This window comes from Podarcis raffonei, chromosome 11, assembly GCF_027172205.1.
Source record: "Podarcis raffonei isolate rPodRaf1 chromosome 11, rPodRaf1.pri, whole genome shotgun sequence".
Classification (NCBI taxonomy): domain Eukaryota; kingdom Metazoa; phylum Chordata; class Lepidosauria; order Squamata; family Lacertidae; genus Podarcis; species Podarcis raffonei.
Window position 1 is genome coordinate 3,560,326 of NC_070612.1, and position 17,557 is coordinate 3,577,882.

General features: G+C 46.4%; 1 protein-coding gene across 2 annotated transcripts in view; it reads left to right on the top strand.

Annotated features, from left to right (window-relative positions):
- Positions 1–337: 337 nt before the first annotated feature.
- Positions 338–17,557, top strand: part of TPGS2 (tubulin polyglutamylase complex subunit 2) — a 190,199-nt gene continuing 172,979 nt past the window's right edge. The window contains exon 1 of one of the 2 annotated variants that reach the window (XM_053409009.1): positions 338–496. The gene's annotated coding sequence lies outside the window, so the exon portion shown is untranslated. The remainder of the gene's footprint in view (positions 497–17,557) is intronic. The other variant, XM_053409008.1, reaches the window with a different exon arrangement.

The following is a 17,557-nucleotide window of genomic DNA, read 5'->3' on the forward strand; positions in this document are numbered from 1 at the left end:
TTTGATCTTCTTGCAGTCCATGGGACTCTCCAGAGTCTCCTCCAGCACCAGAATTCAAAAGCATCCATTCTTCGGTGATCAGCCTTCTTTATGGTCCAGCTCTCACTTCCATACATCACTACTGGGAAAACCATAGCTTTAACTATATGGACATTTGTCGGCAAGATGATGTCTCTGCTTTTTAAGATGCTGTCTAGGTTTGTCATTGCTTTTATCCCAAGAATCAGCCCTGAGTGCTCACTGGAAGGACAGATCCTGAAGCTGAGGCTCCAAGAAGAGAAGACTCCCTGGAAAAGACCCTGATGTTGGGGAAGATGGAGGGCACAAGGAGAAGGGGACGACAGAGGACAAGATGGTTGGACAGTGTTCTTGAAGAGACCAACATGAGTTTGACCAAACTGCGGGAGGCAGTGGAAGACAGGAGTGCCTGGCATGCTCTGGTCCAGGGGGTCACAAAGAGTCGGACACGACTAAATGACTAAACAACAACAACAAAGTAGATGAGGTTTTTGGTCTGAGGCTTTCCTTAGCTTCTTAGCTTTTTTGTTGGCTTCATTTATATTTTTATTTTCCCCTTCCTTATTGCATATCCCACCCTTAACTCAAGGAATTCTGGGAAATGCCTCTGCCTCTCCCCTCCTATTTGAGTGTTCTGAGGGAGGGTAGCCTGAGAGTTGGCGAAGGGCCGAAGGCCACCCAGAGAGGAGAGGAGATTTGAGTGAGAGTCTCGCTGGCCCTCGTCCAACTATCCTGCTAACCATTGCACTGCACTAGCTCCTCTGCTAACTCCGTAGCGCTGCCCTGGGAACTCCCCGCCACTTGGTTTAGTGGGCAGAATGCAGAATATTGTTACTTTTCTCTAGGGCTGAAGTGGATAAGCCCATGGTGGCTTCCCCAGTTTATGTGGCTATGATTTGTATTCCTCCACCCCAAATGTCTTCTGAGGGCGTGCAGGTGTTGTACCTAAGCTAAACTCTGCCAGGGAAGGCTGCATGTGGGAGTCATCCAGTGAGGCAACTCCAGGGCTCAGAGAGCTGAGTCAGACCTGGATCCCCGCAGGCATGGGCTGAGGAACATCAAGGCAAGGGAAAGTCTTCTTCTGAGAGGCTGGTGCACTCCTTTACCTCCCTACAGCATCTCCCTCTGTTTCCTTCTGAATCACTTTCTGCAGTTCTCCGACTCTGGGGAGATTTGGGTCAGGACAGTTATGCGGAGTGTGGCTCTCATAACCCAGCTCCTCAGTTCGGCTTCTCTTTGTAGGAATGTTAAGGATAGTAGGAAAAGATATACTGAATAAGTATTATCCTTCCTTCACTCACGCTAGTAAGCGATGTAGCAGAGCGGATTCCATTCAAAATAGCTGGAAAATAGTTTGCAGATTCGTTTGAATCTCTTAGTTAAGATCATTTCTGGCGTCCCCTTTGATCCCTCCTAAAAGAATAAAGGCACAAGAGTCTTTCCGAGTAAAGTAACAAAAAGTTTACTCACATTTCAGTTCACAATTTGATTCCTGAAAGGCAGGCTTGACTTGGTAGTTACACAAAGAAACAGTGAGTTCATCTCACTTTTAATTCCTTACCCCTACGGTTATTATTTGTGGGTTTCCCACTTAATTTTATTTTGATTTTAAATGTGATTCGAATTATGTTTTAAAGTAATCGTTTGATTTTGTGTTTTTAATGTATTATATATTTGGTGTTAGCCGCCCTGAGCCCGGTCTCGGCTGAGAAGGGCGGGGTATAAATAAAATTTATTATTGTTATTGTTGTTGTTGTTAGGAGACGGAACTCATGTGCTGCTGGCTATAGGCCAGCAGACAGCAAAATTTACATTAAGGTAACAAAATGGCTGCAGGAGAGCAGCGTGGCAGCAAAAGAGAGAATAAGACAAGAGAGAGAGACAAAAGCTAGACTGAGAAAATGGCTGCGTGACTTGGCTCTTTTATGGAGTCAGCCACAGTCGGGCGCATCTCCCAGGTCACATGCAGAGGGAGGAAGCTCAAGATCAGTGGAAGTTACACTGACTGGATGTCCCGCTGTCTGTGCCTACGCTAGGAAAATAAGGAATGTTGCATTTGACTGCACCAATAGATTGCGTCCCACAGTCTCTCTCTATCTGAATGCCTCCTGCATCCCTACCAACCTTCCGGGGTGCTAAGATCAGAGTTGGGGGCATTCTTGGGCGTCCCACCCACCTGTCCTCAGAAGTGCGCACCCTACTTTCTGCAAAGTCAAACTGGGAGAATGTGCAAGAAATGGGCATTGCATGGAATGCACAAAGGCGCATGGCAAAGGAGCATGATATGAGGAAGATCAAGGGTGGAGCTGCCTGTGGGGGAGCGTTCATCCTTCAGAGGCTCTGTGATGCCAACGGGAAGAGTCTGTGACTCGTCATGCTCTCTCCATCTGGGTCAGGTGCATCTGTGCCATCTTGTACACGTCCTAAGGGATGCTGACTGCACAGAAACATCTTCAGGCCTCCACAGCTAAGGACCATCTGGGATGCTGCCTTTTGGTTCTCAGTAAGGGAGTCGGAGAAGATCACTAGGGTTAACCAGAGTTTGTCTTGGAAAGGAAACATACTGGGAGCCAATGTAGGTCTTTCAAGACCGGTGTTATGTGGTCTCGGCGGCCGCTCCCATTCACCAGTCTAGCTGCTGCATTCTGGATTAGTTGCAGTTTCCGAGTCACCTTCAAAGGTAGCCCCACGTAGAGCGCATGGCATTAGTCATAGAATCATAGAATCATAGAATCATAGAATCATAGAGTTGGAAGAGACCACAAGGGCCATCGAGTCCAACCCCCTGCCAAGCAGGAAACACCATCAGAGCACTCCTGACATATGGTTGTCAAGCCTCTGCTTAAAGACCTCCAAAGAAGGAGACTCCACCACACTCCTTGGCAGCAAATTCCACTGTCGAACAGCTCTTACTGTCAGGAAGTTCTTCCTAATGTTTAGGTGGAATCTTCTTTCTTGTAGTTTGGATCCATTGCTCCGTGTCCGCTTCTCTGGAGCAGCAGAAAACAACCTTTCTCCCTCCTCTATGTGACATCCTTTTATATATTTGAACATGGCTATCATATCACCCCTTAACCTCCTCTTCTCCAGGCTAAACATGCCCAGCTCCCTTAGCCGTTCCTCATAAGGCATCGTTTCCAGGCCTTTGACCATTTTGGTTGCCCTCCTCTGGACACGTTCCAGTTTGTCAATGTCCTTCTTGAACTGTGGTGCCCAGAACTGGACACAGTACTCCAGGTGAGGTCTGACCAGAGCAGAATACAGTGGCACTATTACTTCCCTTGATCTAGATGCTATACTCCTATTGATGCAGCCCAGAATTGCATTGGCTTTTTTAGCTGCCGCGTCACACTGTTGGCTCATGTCAAGTTTGTGGTCAACCAAGACTCCTAGATCCTTTTCACATGTAGTGCTCTCAAGCCAGGTGTCACCCATCTTGTATTTGTGCCTCTCATTTTTTTTGCCCAAGTGCAATACTTTACATTTCTCCCTGTTAAAATTCATCTTGTTTGTTTTGGCCCAGTTCTCTAATCTGTCAAGGTCATTTTGAAGTGTGTTCCTGTCCTCTGGGGTGTTAGCCACCCCTCCCAGTTTGGTGTCATCTGCAAATTTGATCAGGATGCCCTTGAGTCCATCATCCAAGTCGTTGATAAAGATGTTGAATAAGACCGGGCCCAAGACAGAACCCTGTGGCACCCCACTAGTCACTCTTCTCCAGGATGAAGAGGAACCATTGATGAGCACCCTTTGGGTTCGGTCAGTCAGCCAGTTACAAATCCACTGAGTGGTAGCATAGTCAAGACCGCATTTTACCAGCTTCTTTACAAGAATATCATGGGGCACCTTGTCAAATGCCTTGCTGAAATCAAGGTAGGCTACATCCACTGCGTTCCCTTCATCTACCAGGCTTGTAATTCTGTCAAAAAACGAGATCAGGTTAGTCTGACATGACTTATTTTTCAGAAATCCATGCTGACTATTGGTGATCACAGCATTCCTTTCCAGGTGCTCACAGACTGTTTGCTTAATGATCTGCTCCAGAATCTTCCCTGGTATTGATGTCAGACTGACTGGGCGGTAATTATTTGGGTCCTCTCTTTTCCCCTTTTTGAAAGGGGAAAAGAGTCCAAGTGGGATATAACCAGAACATGCACCACTCTGGCAAGACAGTCCGCGGGCAGGTAGGGTCTCAGCCTGTGTACCAGATGGAGCTGGCAGACAGCTGCCCTGGACACAGAATTGACCTGCGCCTCCATGGACAGCTGTGAGTCCAAAATGACTCCCAGGCTGCGCACCTGGTCCTTCAGGACCAGGGAGTCCTCCACACCTGCCCGCCTCCTGTCCCCCCAAAACAGTACTTCTGTCTTGTCAGGATTCAACCTCAATCTGTTAGCCGCCATCCATCCTCAATGCCATCAGCCACAACCCGTGTTGGTCCTGTAGTATCTTGAGATACTGTTGGACATGTTTCAACCTTCAAACCAGCTTCAGTCCTCCTAGTCCAACATACCTGCTAACTCTGCATCCATTGTGCTTTCACTGCAGGCTTGGGAAGTGGTGTACACAATCCATTTCTATCCTGTATCTATTTTATGAAATACAGTGGTACCTCGGGTTAAGTACTTAATTCGTTCCGGAGGTCCTGAAACTGTTCATAACCTGAAACTGTTCTTAACCTGAAGCACCACTTTAGCTAATGGGGCCTCCTGCTGCCACCGCGCTGCTGGAGCACAATTTCTGTTCTCATCCTGAAGCAAAGTTCTTCACCTGAAGCACTATTTCTGGGTTATTTCTGTAACCTGAAGCGTATGTATCCTGAAGCGTATGTAACCCGAGGTACCACTGTACTGCACTGAGTTTTGATGCATTTTCTCCCCAAACCGGCTTCAATCTGAATTGGGGAAAAGAACGACCCAGCTGCACTTTGATGCTGGGGATGCATACAGAGATTTTGACTTGATATACCAGCGAAGGTGCTTGGGGGTGATTTGCTGCTTTGCAAATGCAATGGCACGAAGAATGCTGCTGCGGTGTAATTGCAGCACCTAGCATATGCTCAGTGTAAATAAATGCTAATTAGTAATGGTTATGTTGACACAGCAGGCAATTATGCTGGTATAATGTCTAGGATCAGGATGTTAAGCAAAGCCTCTGGCTCTGTTCCAGCTGCCACTCTCATACAGTAACACAGGCAGAAGGAACTACGGTGTGTCTCACACAAAGAGGTTGGAAAACCCCGCCGTGCAATTAATTGGGTGGGAAGGAGTCATGGAAGGGCCTGTCCTAGATCTGGTCCAGTTAAATTTTTTAAATCCAGAATGGCTCGGAGGAAGGAAGTGAGAATATCATCATCTGGATAAGCAGATGACCCAAAGCTGAAGAAATGATGCATTTCTGAAGATCAGGTGGGACTAAGTGTCCCTGCAGCTGCAATAAACTGTTATGCATGAAATCCAGCAAAGACGAATCTGCAACCTGTTTCACAGAGGGCAGAAGGAACAAATGCACCTGTAGCAATGGAAGTCTATGCAGGATAACCACCTATGCATTGCTTCAATTGGGAGAGTCCAGCCTAGCGCTCGCAAAACGGCATGTGATAACCTTTCCCCTTTTGGTACTGCATGCTTTTCCTTATATCTCCACCAGTTATGGATTAGAAACTTATTTTTCTTGCATGCCAAGGCACCTGAGTCCCAAAGTTTGATTCTGATTTCCTTCAGAAGGCTGATTTCCAGAAGAATGGATAGGTTTGATCTTCTTGCAGTCCATGGGACTCTCAAGAGTCTCCTCCAGCAACAGAATTCAAAAGCATCCATACTTCGGCGATCGGCCTTCTTTATGGTCCAGCTCTCACTTCCATACATCACTACTGGGATTTGTCACATAGGAAACTGCTTTATACCACCTGTGGCCCATCTAGCTCAGTACTGTCCACACGGACCAGCAGCAGCTCTCCTGGGTTTTTCCGACAGAGAGCCTTTCCTAGCCCTTCCAGGAGAAGTTGGGGAACCTGTGACCTTCTGCCACTGAGCTATGCTCCTTCCCCAAGTGCCAGAGGTCCCAGAGATTCCCCATCCATCAAAGGAGTGGGGAAGAGACTCGGGAGATGGAAACAGAGTCTCAGAGGCTTGGAAGGGGTGTGTGGTCCACTTCCCAGGTCCAGAGCTTCCATCCCTATCCCAGTTCTCTGTCAGTAGAAGACAGAAGTTGTAGGCGGAGGACGTGCTTTGCAGCTGCTATGAAGGTAATTGCAACCCTGGGCGAGCATGCACATTTGGGCAGGGCAAATGAGGCAGGTTTTTCGTGACTGTCAGGACACACACTTCTGACAGCACTTGGAAATGATAGCCATGAATGGGAACTTAAGATAAGGCTACAATCCAAAGCAGGCTTGCTTGAAAGCTAACTCCACCAGGACAAAAGAATGGGGGGCGGGAATTATAATTTATTTGGGAGGCCATTGTAAGCAGATGAAAGGGCAGGATTTTAATCGCACCTGTAAGGTAACAAAAACTGTGGACAACTTAGATGGATGAAAAATGTGTACAACGGATTGATATGCAGTTGTAAATATTGAATATATGATTACATACTATACATATACACATTACTTTACATTTACATTTACATTTACTCCTAAAAGTTGACTTCCCTCCTTCCTTCTTCTGGCTTTTTTATGTCGTCACTAAGTTTTTTGCATTGTCTTTATCGATTTTATATATTGTTGTTCTTCTTTCAACTTTATCCGTACAGTGGCTATATACAAATAAATCTTTCTGTATATACACGTCTTGTTGTTTGTCTGTATTCATTTACAGATACAATTAGTTACCTTGATTGCATTTTACATTTTAATTCATATTGTCATTAACATCCAATAAAGTTTCTTTTAATTTCCCATTATGAGGTTTATTTGCATTCTACTGATTTCACTTTATATGGATTTTTAATTGACTTTGTTATAAGTTTATATTTTCTAAAATCAGGGGACCGCCTCTCCTGGTATGTCCCACAGAGGAATTTATGATCTTCAAACAAAAACATCTTGGAGGTCCCAGGCCACAGAGAGGTTAGGCTGGCCTCAACCAGAGCCAGGGCTTTTTCAGCTGTGGCTCCGATCTGGTGGAACGCTCTGCCACAAGAGATTAGGGCCCTGTGGGACTTGACATCTTTCTGCAGGGCCTGCAAGACAGAGCTGTTCCACCAAGCCTTTGGCCAGGGCACAGCCTGACTCCCTCCTTTGGCAATCTACCCAATGGTTGCCATCAATTTGATTTGAAGTAATTTTTTAATGAAATGATTTTAAAATGTTGTCTTATTTTATTGTTGTTAGCTGCCCTGAGCCCGGCTTCGGCTGGGGAGGGCGGGATATAAATAATAAATTATTATTATTATTATTATTATTATTATTATTATTATTATTATTAAATAACAATTGTTATGATATGATATGATATTATAAAAAATAAATAAAGTAAATGCAGTAAATATAAATAAATAGGACAAAATGGCTGTGTTGATGTGAAATGTATGGTGGCACAGCCCATTGCAGGCCTAAGGGACATTCTACTCCGTGCCTTCTACTGAGTCAGCCTATTGCTCCATCGAGCTCAGTCTTGTTGACACTGATTGGCAGAAACTTCCTGCGCAGTCCAAGTAAAGAAGCATAATGCTTGCTTGTTTGCGCTGAATGCCTCTGGGCTGCTTCCTCAGCTCCTTAATTGACACCTCTGACATTCTGGCAATGAGGAACTTTTTTACGTTACAGCTCCACCTGTGTTGCTCAACCAGACAAGATGGCAGGAAATCCGTGACTGGGTCTCTATAGTTGTATAAGGGATCCATCAAATGACAGACCTACTGCTGTTGCTTGCAGACAAACTGCTTATTGTGCATACATTTGCACAAAATTTGCGGGAGCACGGGCACTTCCAGACTCGTACAGTTTTGCAGGTGGGAGTCAGTGCACAAGGGCAAATTTGGATTGCGCAGTTGAAACGGCTTCGTGCTCTTGTGCATCAAACCCATTTCCAAAAGAGGGGGAAAGCCAGAGTTTTTGTGGTAATGGGGAAATTCAAATGGAAAGTGTAGAACAACAACTTCTGGACACTACATTGTGTAACTGCCCTGCAAACAAATCAGAACAAACGCTCGATAAAACAGCTGGCCACATATAGCCTCCCTGCAAATAATGTGCAATAAGAAGACAGTCTGGAAAGGACCAACACTGGTTGTTTACATTACAACAATGGTTGTTTAATGAGTCTTGAAATATACTCAGAGTCGAGAGTGAATTGTATGCTCTTTATTCAGCTCGTAGTAGCAATGAATGAAACTTTCCCCAAAACGTCTAGCTATATATACTTTATTTACACAATGGGCCCCTCATGATTGACTAATTCCGGGCTGCTCCAGTAGGCCAATCATGTTGCTGATTCACTTCATCCAGGAGCCTGATTGGCTGCTCCTGCAGGCCAATCAGGTTGCTGATTCACTTCCACCTGGAGCTGGATTGGGTGGCTCCTGCGGACCAATCAGACTGCTGCATTCTAGGATTCAGCTCAGTACATAACAAGTCTGAATTTGCCAGAATGCGGCCAAATCTCACCCATAAAATGATGACAATCTGAAAGTATCCTTGTCTAGTTTGGCCCTAGTTGTGCAATGTTGTTGTTGTTTAGTCGTTTAGTCGTGTCCGACTCTTCGTGACCCCATGGACCAGAGCACGCCAGGCACTCCTGTCTTCCACTGCCTCCCGCAGTTTGGTCAAACTCCCGTTGGTAGCTTCGAGAACACTGTCCCACCATCTCGTCCTGTCCCCTTCTCCTTGTGCCCTCCATCTTTCCCAACATCAGGGTCTTTTCCAGGGAGTCTTCTCTTCTCATGATGTGGCCAAAGTATTGGAGCCTCAGCATCAGGATCTGTCCTTCCAGTGAGCACTCAGGGCTGATTTCCTTCAGAATGGAGAGGTTTGATCTTGCAGTCCATGGGACTCTCAAGAGTCGTGTCATCTGCATATCTGAGGTTGTTGATATTTCTTCCGGCAATCTGTATAGATTGGTCGTTCCTGCCCTGTGCACCAAAATACATTTATTTAAGTCAGCATAGTGATTTATAGTAAGTCAGCCTAGTCTTGAACCCTGCAGCCTTGGAAGCAGGACCATGAGGTGAGGTGAGGCAGTTGCCTCAGGTGTCAGATCCTGCCTCTGAGGAGCATGATGCTTGCTGCTCACTGCTGCCTGTTCCTCTTCTCCCTCCTTTTACTCCCCTGATGTCTTCAGTGGGGATGGGGGGGGCTGCAGAAGTGTTGTAGGGTTGTGATGGCTGGGAGGGGTGTCATTTTCTGTTTTGCATCAAGCTGCAAAATGTCCCAGGCCAGCTCTGAGTAGAATCCTCTTGGGAAGGGCATGTGAGGACCTCGAGGCTGTTTTGCAAGCCCAACTGTTCTCTGCCTCAAGGATAACATGGAATGGATGGAACAAAGGATGCCTCTAATCAGGCTTTGCTAGCCAGGTTGTGTATTGTTTGCTTTGAGCACCTTGGCTTGATAAACAGAAAGTCTGGTCTTACTTGAGCATTTCTGACCTTCTTGAGGAAAAGAGACTAACAAGCTTGGGGAGATCCCCATCTCTGGGGCTGGGGAGACAGACTTAATTCCATATCCAAAGTGAGGGCTCCTCCAGATAACCTGTTTATTGTGCATTCTTCCTGATCTCCTTGCACAAAACTGATATGGAAGTGAGACCATGCTTGGTCTTCTCTGAACATTCCTGAGATGATACCAATGGGTTGAATCCAGCCAGGGCTTATTTTCAGCCAGAACTTGCTGAAACTCAGTTCTGGCACCTCTCAGGTGGACAACATTGCCCTTCTAAAAGAACAAGGGAGGTGTTCATGGTGTGTTCTGGCAACACTTTTTCTAGAAAAATAGGTCTGTATCCAGCCTTCATATGACTCAAAGTAGATCAGTTAAAATTAATGCATTGAAATTAGTCATGCCCTACTTTCAATGGGTCTACTCTAAGCATGACAAACCTTGGATGCAGCCCAATAGCAGCCTAATTTACAGGAGTGTGTTGGTTGCTGTATGTAGAGTGGAATGAAAACTTAAGATGCAAAGAATTATGACACCCAAATCTGACTCTTGCTGCTCTGACATTCAGTACACTCAGCATATATTTACAGATTTTTTTTGCTGATAGCAGGTTGAGTCATTTGCTCTAAACATGAGATTCCACCACCTGTCACATGAATACAGTAGATGCAACCTTTCACCCACAGACCTGGACTCACGTCACACATTCATCCGAGTTCTCCTGGGGACAGCAGAGCAGATCCAAGCAGCCTGGAATTACGGAGATGCTTGATCCACCTTTAACTGTAGGATTGTTAGCTCAGCTCCTTCATCTGCATAATTGCATCAATCAAAAGCTCGTCTCAATCGCAGGCCGTTGCATCGTCTGATTCACACTCCTGACCTGCCAGCCAACGGCATTCTGGGATTGCGACACCTCGGATGCTCCTGACGTGCCGTTCTGTTGGACTGACATGAAGTTGCCTGCTGGGCTGTTGAAATGATGTCAAAGATCCATCATGGCAGATGCCGTTGTGGCTGAAGATGACAGAGTTGTTTGACACCTGTATCATTCATCTTCCTGTGATCACGGAAGGAAGCAAATGGAGGGGTGGCTGGGTAATGCGTCATTCCATTGGGATCGATGAGGGAGATTAGGGATCATGATTTGGAGGAGCTCTCTAATTTTAGGAGGTGATGAAACCCGTCTCCTGCCTGACCCTCATTTTCTCATCCAACCTCCTTTTCCTCATTCATCAGCCCATTTGAAGTACAGGGTGGAACTCTAGCATCCCAGACACCCAACTATACAGCGTCTGCTTAAAGACCTCCAAGCAAAGGAGAATCCAGCCACCTCCTGAGGCAGGCTCTTCCACAGGTGAACAGTTCTTCCCATTTGGAGGTTTCTCTTCATGTTTCGCGGTTCAAATTCCTCATGGGGTGAGCTCCTGCCAACCTAGAAGTTCGAAAGCACGTCAAAGTGCAAGTAGATAAATAGGTACCACTCCGGCGGGAAGGTAAACAGCGTTTCCGTGCGCTGCTCTGGTTCGCTTGAAGCGGCTTAGTTCTGCTGGCCACATTACCCGGAAGCTGTATGCCGGCTCCCTCGGCCAGTAAAGCAAGATGAGCGCCGCAACCCCAGAGTTGGCCACGGCTGGACCTAATGGTCAGGGGTCCCTTTACCTTTACCTTCATGTTTCACCCAAACATATTTCCTGGCAATTTCCACCCTTTGCTCCCAGTCCTGTTAAGCAGGCCTGCTCCATTTTGTCTCTCGTCTTGCTTGCATTTTTGATTTGGTACAGTTGTTTCATGCCTGCGACATCTCTATGCCATCTTCCATGCCCAGATCTCCCAAAGTGACATGCTACCCATAACAGACCTCACTGGGCCCTCCAGTGAGCTGGTTTTCTATCCCATTTTCTCATGCAAAAAGCATACAGGACTTTCAACACAGGGCTGGTAATGTGCCAAGCAACACTACTTGGTGCTGGTAGAGGTTAATGGGCAATGATGCTTTGCAATGTAACACCTGAAGTTCAGGCTCTGTGTCTCTCTGTTTATGAGTCTGTAATTTCTATCTCAACGGGAACTTCCCGGCTGCTCCTATTTGCATATAATTAAGCTACTGCCATAATAATAACAGAAGGAGGAACGGCATAGGCTTCAGTTAACATCAGAAAACCCAACAGGATGCTGATATTTGGGAATACTGGCTGAGAAGGTTTGTGTGCGCGCAAGAGACTAATAGAACCATACAAAATAGAACCATGTAACCATACAAGCAGAGAGTTGGAGGGACTCTGAGCCTCATCTAGTCCAACGCCCTGCAATGCAGGAATCTTAGCTAAAGCATCCATGACAGGTGGCCATCCAACCTCTGCTTAAAACCTCCAAGGAAGGAGAAATGACAGTCAAGGACCACAAGGTAATCTGCTCTGCACCATTAGACTGAAGTCATGAGTACTATCTCATCAAATAAGTGTTTGTGCGAATGGTTGGCAGCAGTCTGGGAATACAAGACAGATTATCCGATGCAAATTGAACAGGATAGCTAAATTGTTGCATGTGCAAACTAAATAGAAGCAGCAAGTTGGCCTTATTCATTATGGTCTAGAAAAAGTGGTTCCCAAACTTTTTTGGCCCCTCCCCCCAGTTCCACGACCTCATCCCCAGTGTCCCCCACCCTATAAAAATAATAAATAATAATAATAAATTTTATTTGTACCCCACCCTCCCCAGCCAGAGCCGGGCTCAAAGCAGCTAGGTAAAATAATAATAATAATAATAATAATAATAATAATAATAATTTTTATTTATATCCCGCCCTCCCCAGCCAAAGCCGGGCTCAGGGCGGCTAACAACAATAAAACAGTACAAAAGTACAGCATAAACAACACTCTAAAATCATTCATTATAAAATTAATTAATTCAAGCCACTGGCAACCATTGGGCCAGAGCTCCGCGAAGATTGCCAAAGGAGGGGGTCAGGGTGTGCCCTGGCCAAAGGCCTGGCGGAACAGCTCTGTCTTGCAGGCCCTGCGGAAAGATGTCAAGTCCCGCAGGGCCCTAGTCTCTTGTGACAGAGCGTTCCACCAGGTCGGAGCCACAGCCGAAAAAGCCCTGGCTCTGGTTGAGGCCAGCCTAACTTCTCTGTGGCCTGGGACCTTCAAGATGTTTTTATTTGAAGACCGTAAGTTTCTCTGTGGGGCATACCAGGAGAGGCGGTCCCGTAGGTACGAGGGTCCTAGGCCGTATAGGGCTTTAAAGGTTAAAACCAGCACCTTAAACCTGATCCTGTACTCCACCGGGAGCCAGTGCAGCTGGTATAGCACCGGGTGAATGTGATCTTGAAGCGAAGACCTCGCAAGGAGTCTCGCTGCGGCATTCTGCACCTGCTGGAGTTTCTGGGTCAGTCTCAAGGGCAGCCCCACGTAGAGCGAGTTACAATAAGGTAAAGGGACCCCTGACCGTTAGGTCCAGTTAGGAGCCGGCATACAGCTTCTGGGTCATGTGGCCATCATGACTAAGCCGCTTTTGGCGAACCAGAGCAGAGCACGGAAACTCTGTTTACCTTCCCGCCAGAGCAGTACCTATTTATCTACTTGCACTTTGACGTGCTTTCGAACTGCTAGGTTGGCAGGAGCAGGGACTGAGCAACGGGAGCTCACCCCGTCGCAGGGATTCGAACTGCCAACCTTCTGATCGGCAAGCCCTAGGCTCTGTGGTTTAGACCTAATATCATATAAATAAGACAGTATACATAAAAACAGGCATCAATTAATTGAAATACATCTTAAAATTAATTCAGGCAAATTAAAATCTGGACAAATGGCAGTTATCAGGTTAAGAGTGATAGCGGTTCATACTTTCCAGGACCAGCTGTTTTCACCGATCATATAAGGACCTGTGAACAGCATTGTTCAGAATAGCAGTTTGCATGACCCACTAAAGAAGTTAATAGCACAATAAAATTCAAAACAGTAAAACTAGATAGTTGAATCAATGTAACAAAATTGATGCAGTCGCCCTACATGTGAAGATAGGCTTTGGTGGACCGTGTGGACGAGACCAAGAGTGGGTTCAGCAGTCAAGAAGGCGGTTTTTGCATGTGCTGCTGAGGGAAGTGAGGGGCAGGTGGGGCTTGTCCACCTGGGAAGGTAGTCCATCTAGGAGAAGGAAAACTCTGATCCTAAAACTCCAGAGTGAAGTCCCTAAGGCAGTTGGATGGTGCCTTGTATCCCTTTTTCCAGAAAATCCTGAAGCCAAGCTTGTGCCAAATGTCTTGCTCTGCTTTCCTTTAGACCACACCAGTGAGGCTGAGAGGGAGGGGGTCTTGTCATCTGGGCAGCTCAGGACCTCCACACACACTGCCCAGACTTGTGCCCCAGTAAAGTCACTTTGGTGCTGCTTGAGAAGTAGTTTGACTTCACCCTTGGAGGCACACTCCATTGTCTCTTGAGACAGATTTGAACCAATCAAAACCATTGACATTTACTGTATTTTTCACTCCACAAGACCCACCTAGTTTTTAGAGGAGGAAAACAAGAAAATAAATATTCTGAACGAAACAGTGGATGTATGATTTTTGTGGTTCATGCTATGGCCACAGACATGTGATTTGACGGTGAGTTTTTGCCCAATGCAAAAATCCTGAGAATCCATGTGGATCCGTGCTTTGTAACCACGTTTTTGCGCCATTGCAGCCCCACGAAACAGTGGATGTGTGATTTTTTGGTGCAGGCTGTAGCCATGGACATGCTATGTGATCTGATGGTGAATTTGGCTCCAGTGACCATGCATTTGCTCCATAAGACACACAGATATTTCCCCTTACTTTTTAGGAGGAAAAAAGTGTGTCTTATGGAGCGAAAAATACGGTAATTCATTCAGCAAAAACCGATGATACCTGTGATACCAGCTTTTCAAAGTTTGATAGTCATTTACGACTCCAGCACCCCCCTGCTGCCCCCTTGCTTCTTAGCACCCCCCAAGTACCCCCCCGGCAGTGGTACCACCAACTTTGGGAACCACTGCTGTACTTTTTCCTCGCAGGTGAGTTGCTCCATCCCAAAGTCCAACAAGTTTTGCTTCTTGGACTGACATTTACAACACTGGAAGCAAACTTTGAAGTTACACAGGGGTCTTCCTTAGACAGAGCTATTAAGCACATTTTAAACAGGAATCAGAGATAAGAGGAACTCGGCAGAACTGAGGATTCTTTAAAGCAAAGGATTCAGAGGGCGGGAGAGGAATTAGCATCATGTTAACTTAGTCTTTATTATCTACATAATCTGACAGTGTGTGTGTAATCTGTCTGTGTACTAAGAGCGGACAATGCATTGTAAAATAAAACTAAAAGGAATTGGACATAAGGGGGTTATCGGGGTTGCATTTTGTGGGAGCTGGGAAGGGCAGAAAGGGGTGGTGAAGTGAGCTATCTGCTTCGGCGGGGCGCATTTGGCACCCACGCAGTTTGTGCAAAGCAGTTACCAGCCTGTTCCCCGTGCATTTGTGTCTGTACGTGATGTGAGATTGGCAGGGTGGATTACCCGAATCTGCATTGCGAAAGCTGGGGAGCTCAGCCCTTTGTGTGTCGGAAAGAAGGTTATCTCCTTGAGCGTCATGAATTGTGTAGGCCGACCTTCTTTGGATGGGTGTCCTTGCAAAAGACGGCAAGACGGAGGAAGAAAGGGGCAGGGAGAAGTTTTGGAAGCAGCCAGGGATGGCAACAACACGGGTGACGGGAAGACCAATTTTTTTCACCTTACATGGCGCATTAGGGTTGGAAGATTTAGGACAGGTCTAAGGAAGAATGTTCTGCCTCCACAGTTGGATGGAGCAATGCTTCTGAATGCCAGTTGCTGGAAGCCACACAAGGGAAGAAGGTTTTTGAACATAGTTCTGCTTCCAGGCTTCCCATAGACATCTGGCTGAGAATGAGATGCTGGACTAGGTGACCATTGGCTTGATCCAGCAGCTGGAAACTTCTTCTTATGCTATCCTAGAATTGTAGACTTGAAAGGGGCCTTCATTTAGTCCAACTCCCTGCAATCAACAGCTGAAGCATCCCTGACAGATGGCCATCCAACCTTGGTTTAAAAACCCCCAATGAAGGTGAGTCTGCCACTTTCCAAAGTCAGCCATTCCACTGTCAAACAGCTCTTGACATCAGAAAGTTCTTCCTAATGTTGAGTTGGAATCTCCTTCCTTGTCATTTTGTTTTTTAACAAGCATCTGGTTGGCCACTGTGAGAACAGGATGCTGGCCTAGATGAGCCGTGGGCCTGATCCAACAGGCTCTTCTTATGCTTTGATAGAATGCTGTAGGTTTCCCAGGCATGTTATGGGTTAAAGCCCTGCTGGAAATGAAAACACGAGCAAGAAACTTTGCAACAGAACATCACAGATTGGCTCAATTTGTCATATACAGTATATAATTTTTATTAAATTTTCTGTTTTACAATTTAAAATACAACAACAACAACAATTTATTACTTCTGCCCCACCCATCTGGCTGGGTTTCCCCAGCCACTCTGGGCGGCTTCCAACAAGAGATTAAAAATATATTAAAACACCAGTCATTAAAAACTTCCCTAAACATGGCTGCTTTCAGATGTCTTCTACCCAAAGTTCACTCAACACCTTCACTGCACTTTTCCATACAATTTCACAAATCTACTTTCATAATACATCCTTTTTTACATCCTTAAGATATCAGTGACTTCCCTTCTCCTCTTTCCATGGTTCCTTTTACATATCATAAATCCCTGCATATTTTACAAAAACTATACCATTCAGTGTTCCATTATTGCATCCATCAAAACTTATTTACACTGTTAAATTTATCTTAATGCTGCCAGAATTTTCAGCTGTACACAATTATTTCCCATATATTCAATTAACGTTTTCCAATCTTCTTTAAACGCATGTTCTTCTTTTATTCTGTATGTTGAGTCTGCAAGTTGTGCATATTCTGTCAACTCAAGTTGCCACTCTTCTTTGGTTGGGACCTCTCTCGCTTTCCATTTGTTCATTTTGAACTTGTTGGCATCCGTCTGTCTCGAGAGACAATGGAGTGTGCCTCTGGGGGTGACGTCAAACTGCTGGAGAAACACAGCACCTGCTGTGGCTGAAGAGGCCAGTAGCTTGTAACTGCTGCCTCCTATGTTGTTTTTGCAGCATTAGCAGCCCCAAAGTGACCTCTTGGGAGTGCAAGACTGGACAGTGTGTGTGGAGGTCCTGGGCTGCCCAGGTGTCACCCCCACCCCCACCTGACTGATGTAGTCCAAAGGAAAGCAGAGCAAGACGTTTGGCACCAGCTTGGCTGCAGGAGTTGCCAGAAGGAGGCAGATGAGGTGCCATCTAACCATTTTAGGGACTCTGCTCTGGATTTGTGCAGAGTTTACTCGTTAGTCTTTTCTTCTCCCAAAGATGTTCCTCAACAGAGCAACAGAGCCGTCTTTCCCATAGTGCTTAGTGGTGCGTCGCACCAGGGCGCCGGCCTCTCAGGGGCGCCCCAGCGAGTGGGGGAGCTATGCGGCTTTGCCAGAAGCCTCCCCTTTCCCTGCACACCCGCCAGCTGTGCCCTGTCAACCACAAGGCTGGTGGGCGTGCAGCTTGCCTCCCAAGCCTCCTCTGGAGGAGAGCGATCCCTGCAGAGGCTTAGGATGGAAGCTGCGCCCCACCAACTATATGGCTGATGGGCGCGCAGCTTCCCTCCGAAGCCTCTGCGGGGATTGCTCTCCTGCAGAGGCATGGGGGAGAGTTGCGCACACACACCCATGGCTCACACTGCGCAGCTTTGCCCCCCTATCTGTGGTCATTTGGGGGCGCTGGGCAGATATTTGCACCCCGGCATCACATCTGCTAAAGACGGCCCTGGGCAGCAACATACAGGGGTCAAGCGTACAGGGGTCTTACTGGACAGTGATGCTGTCAGGGTAAGACTTGAAAGGCGGAGGTC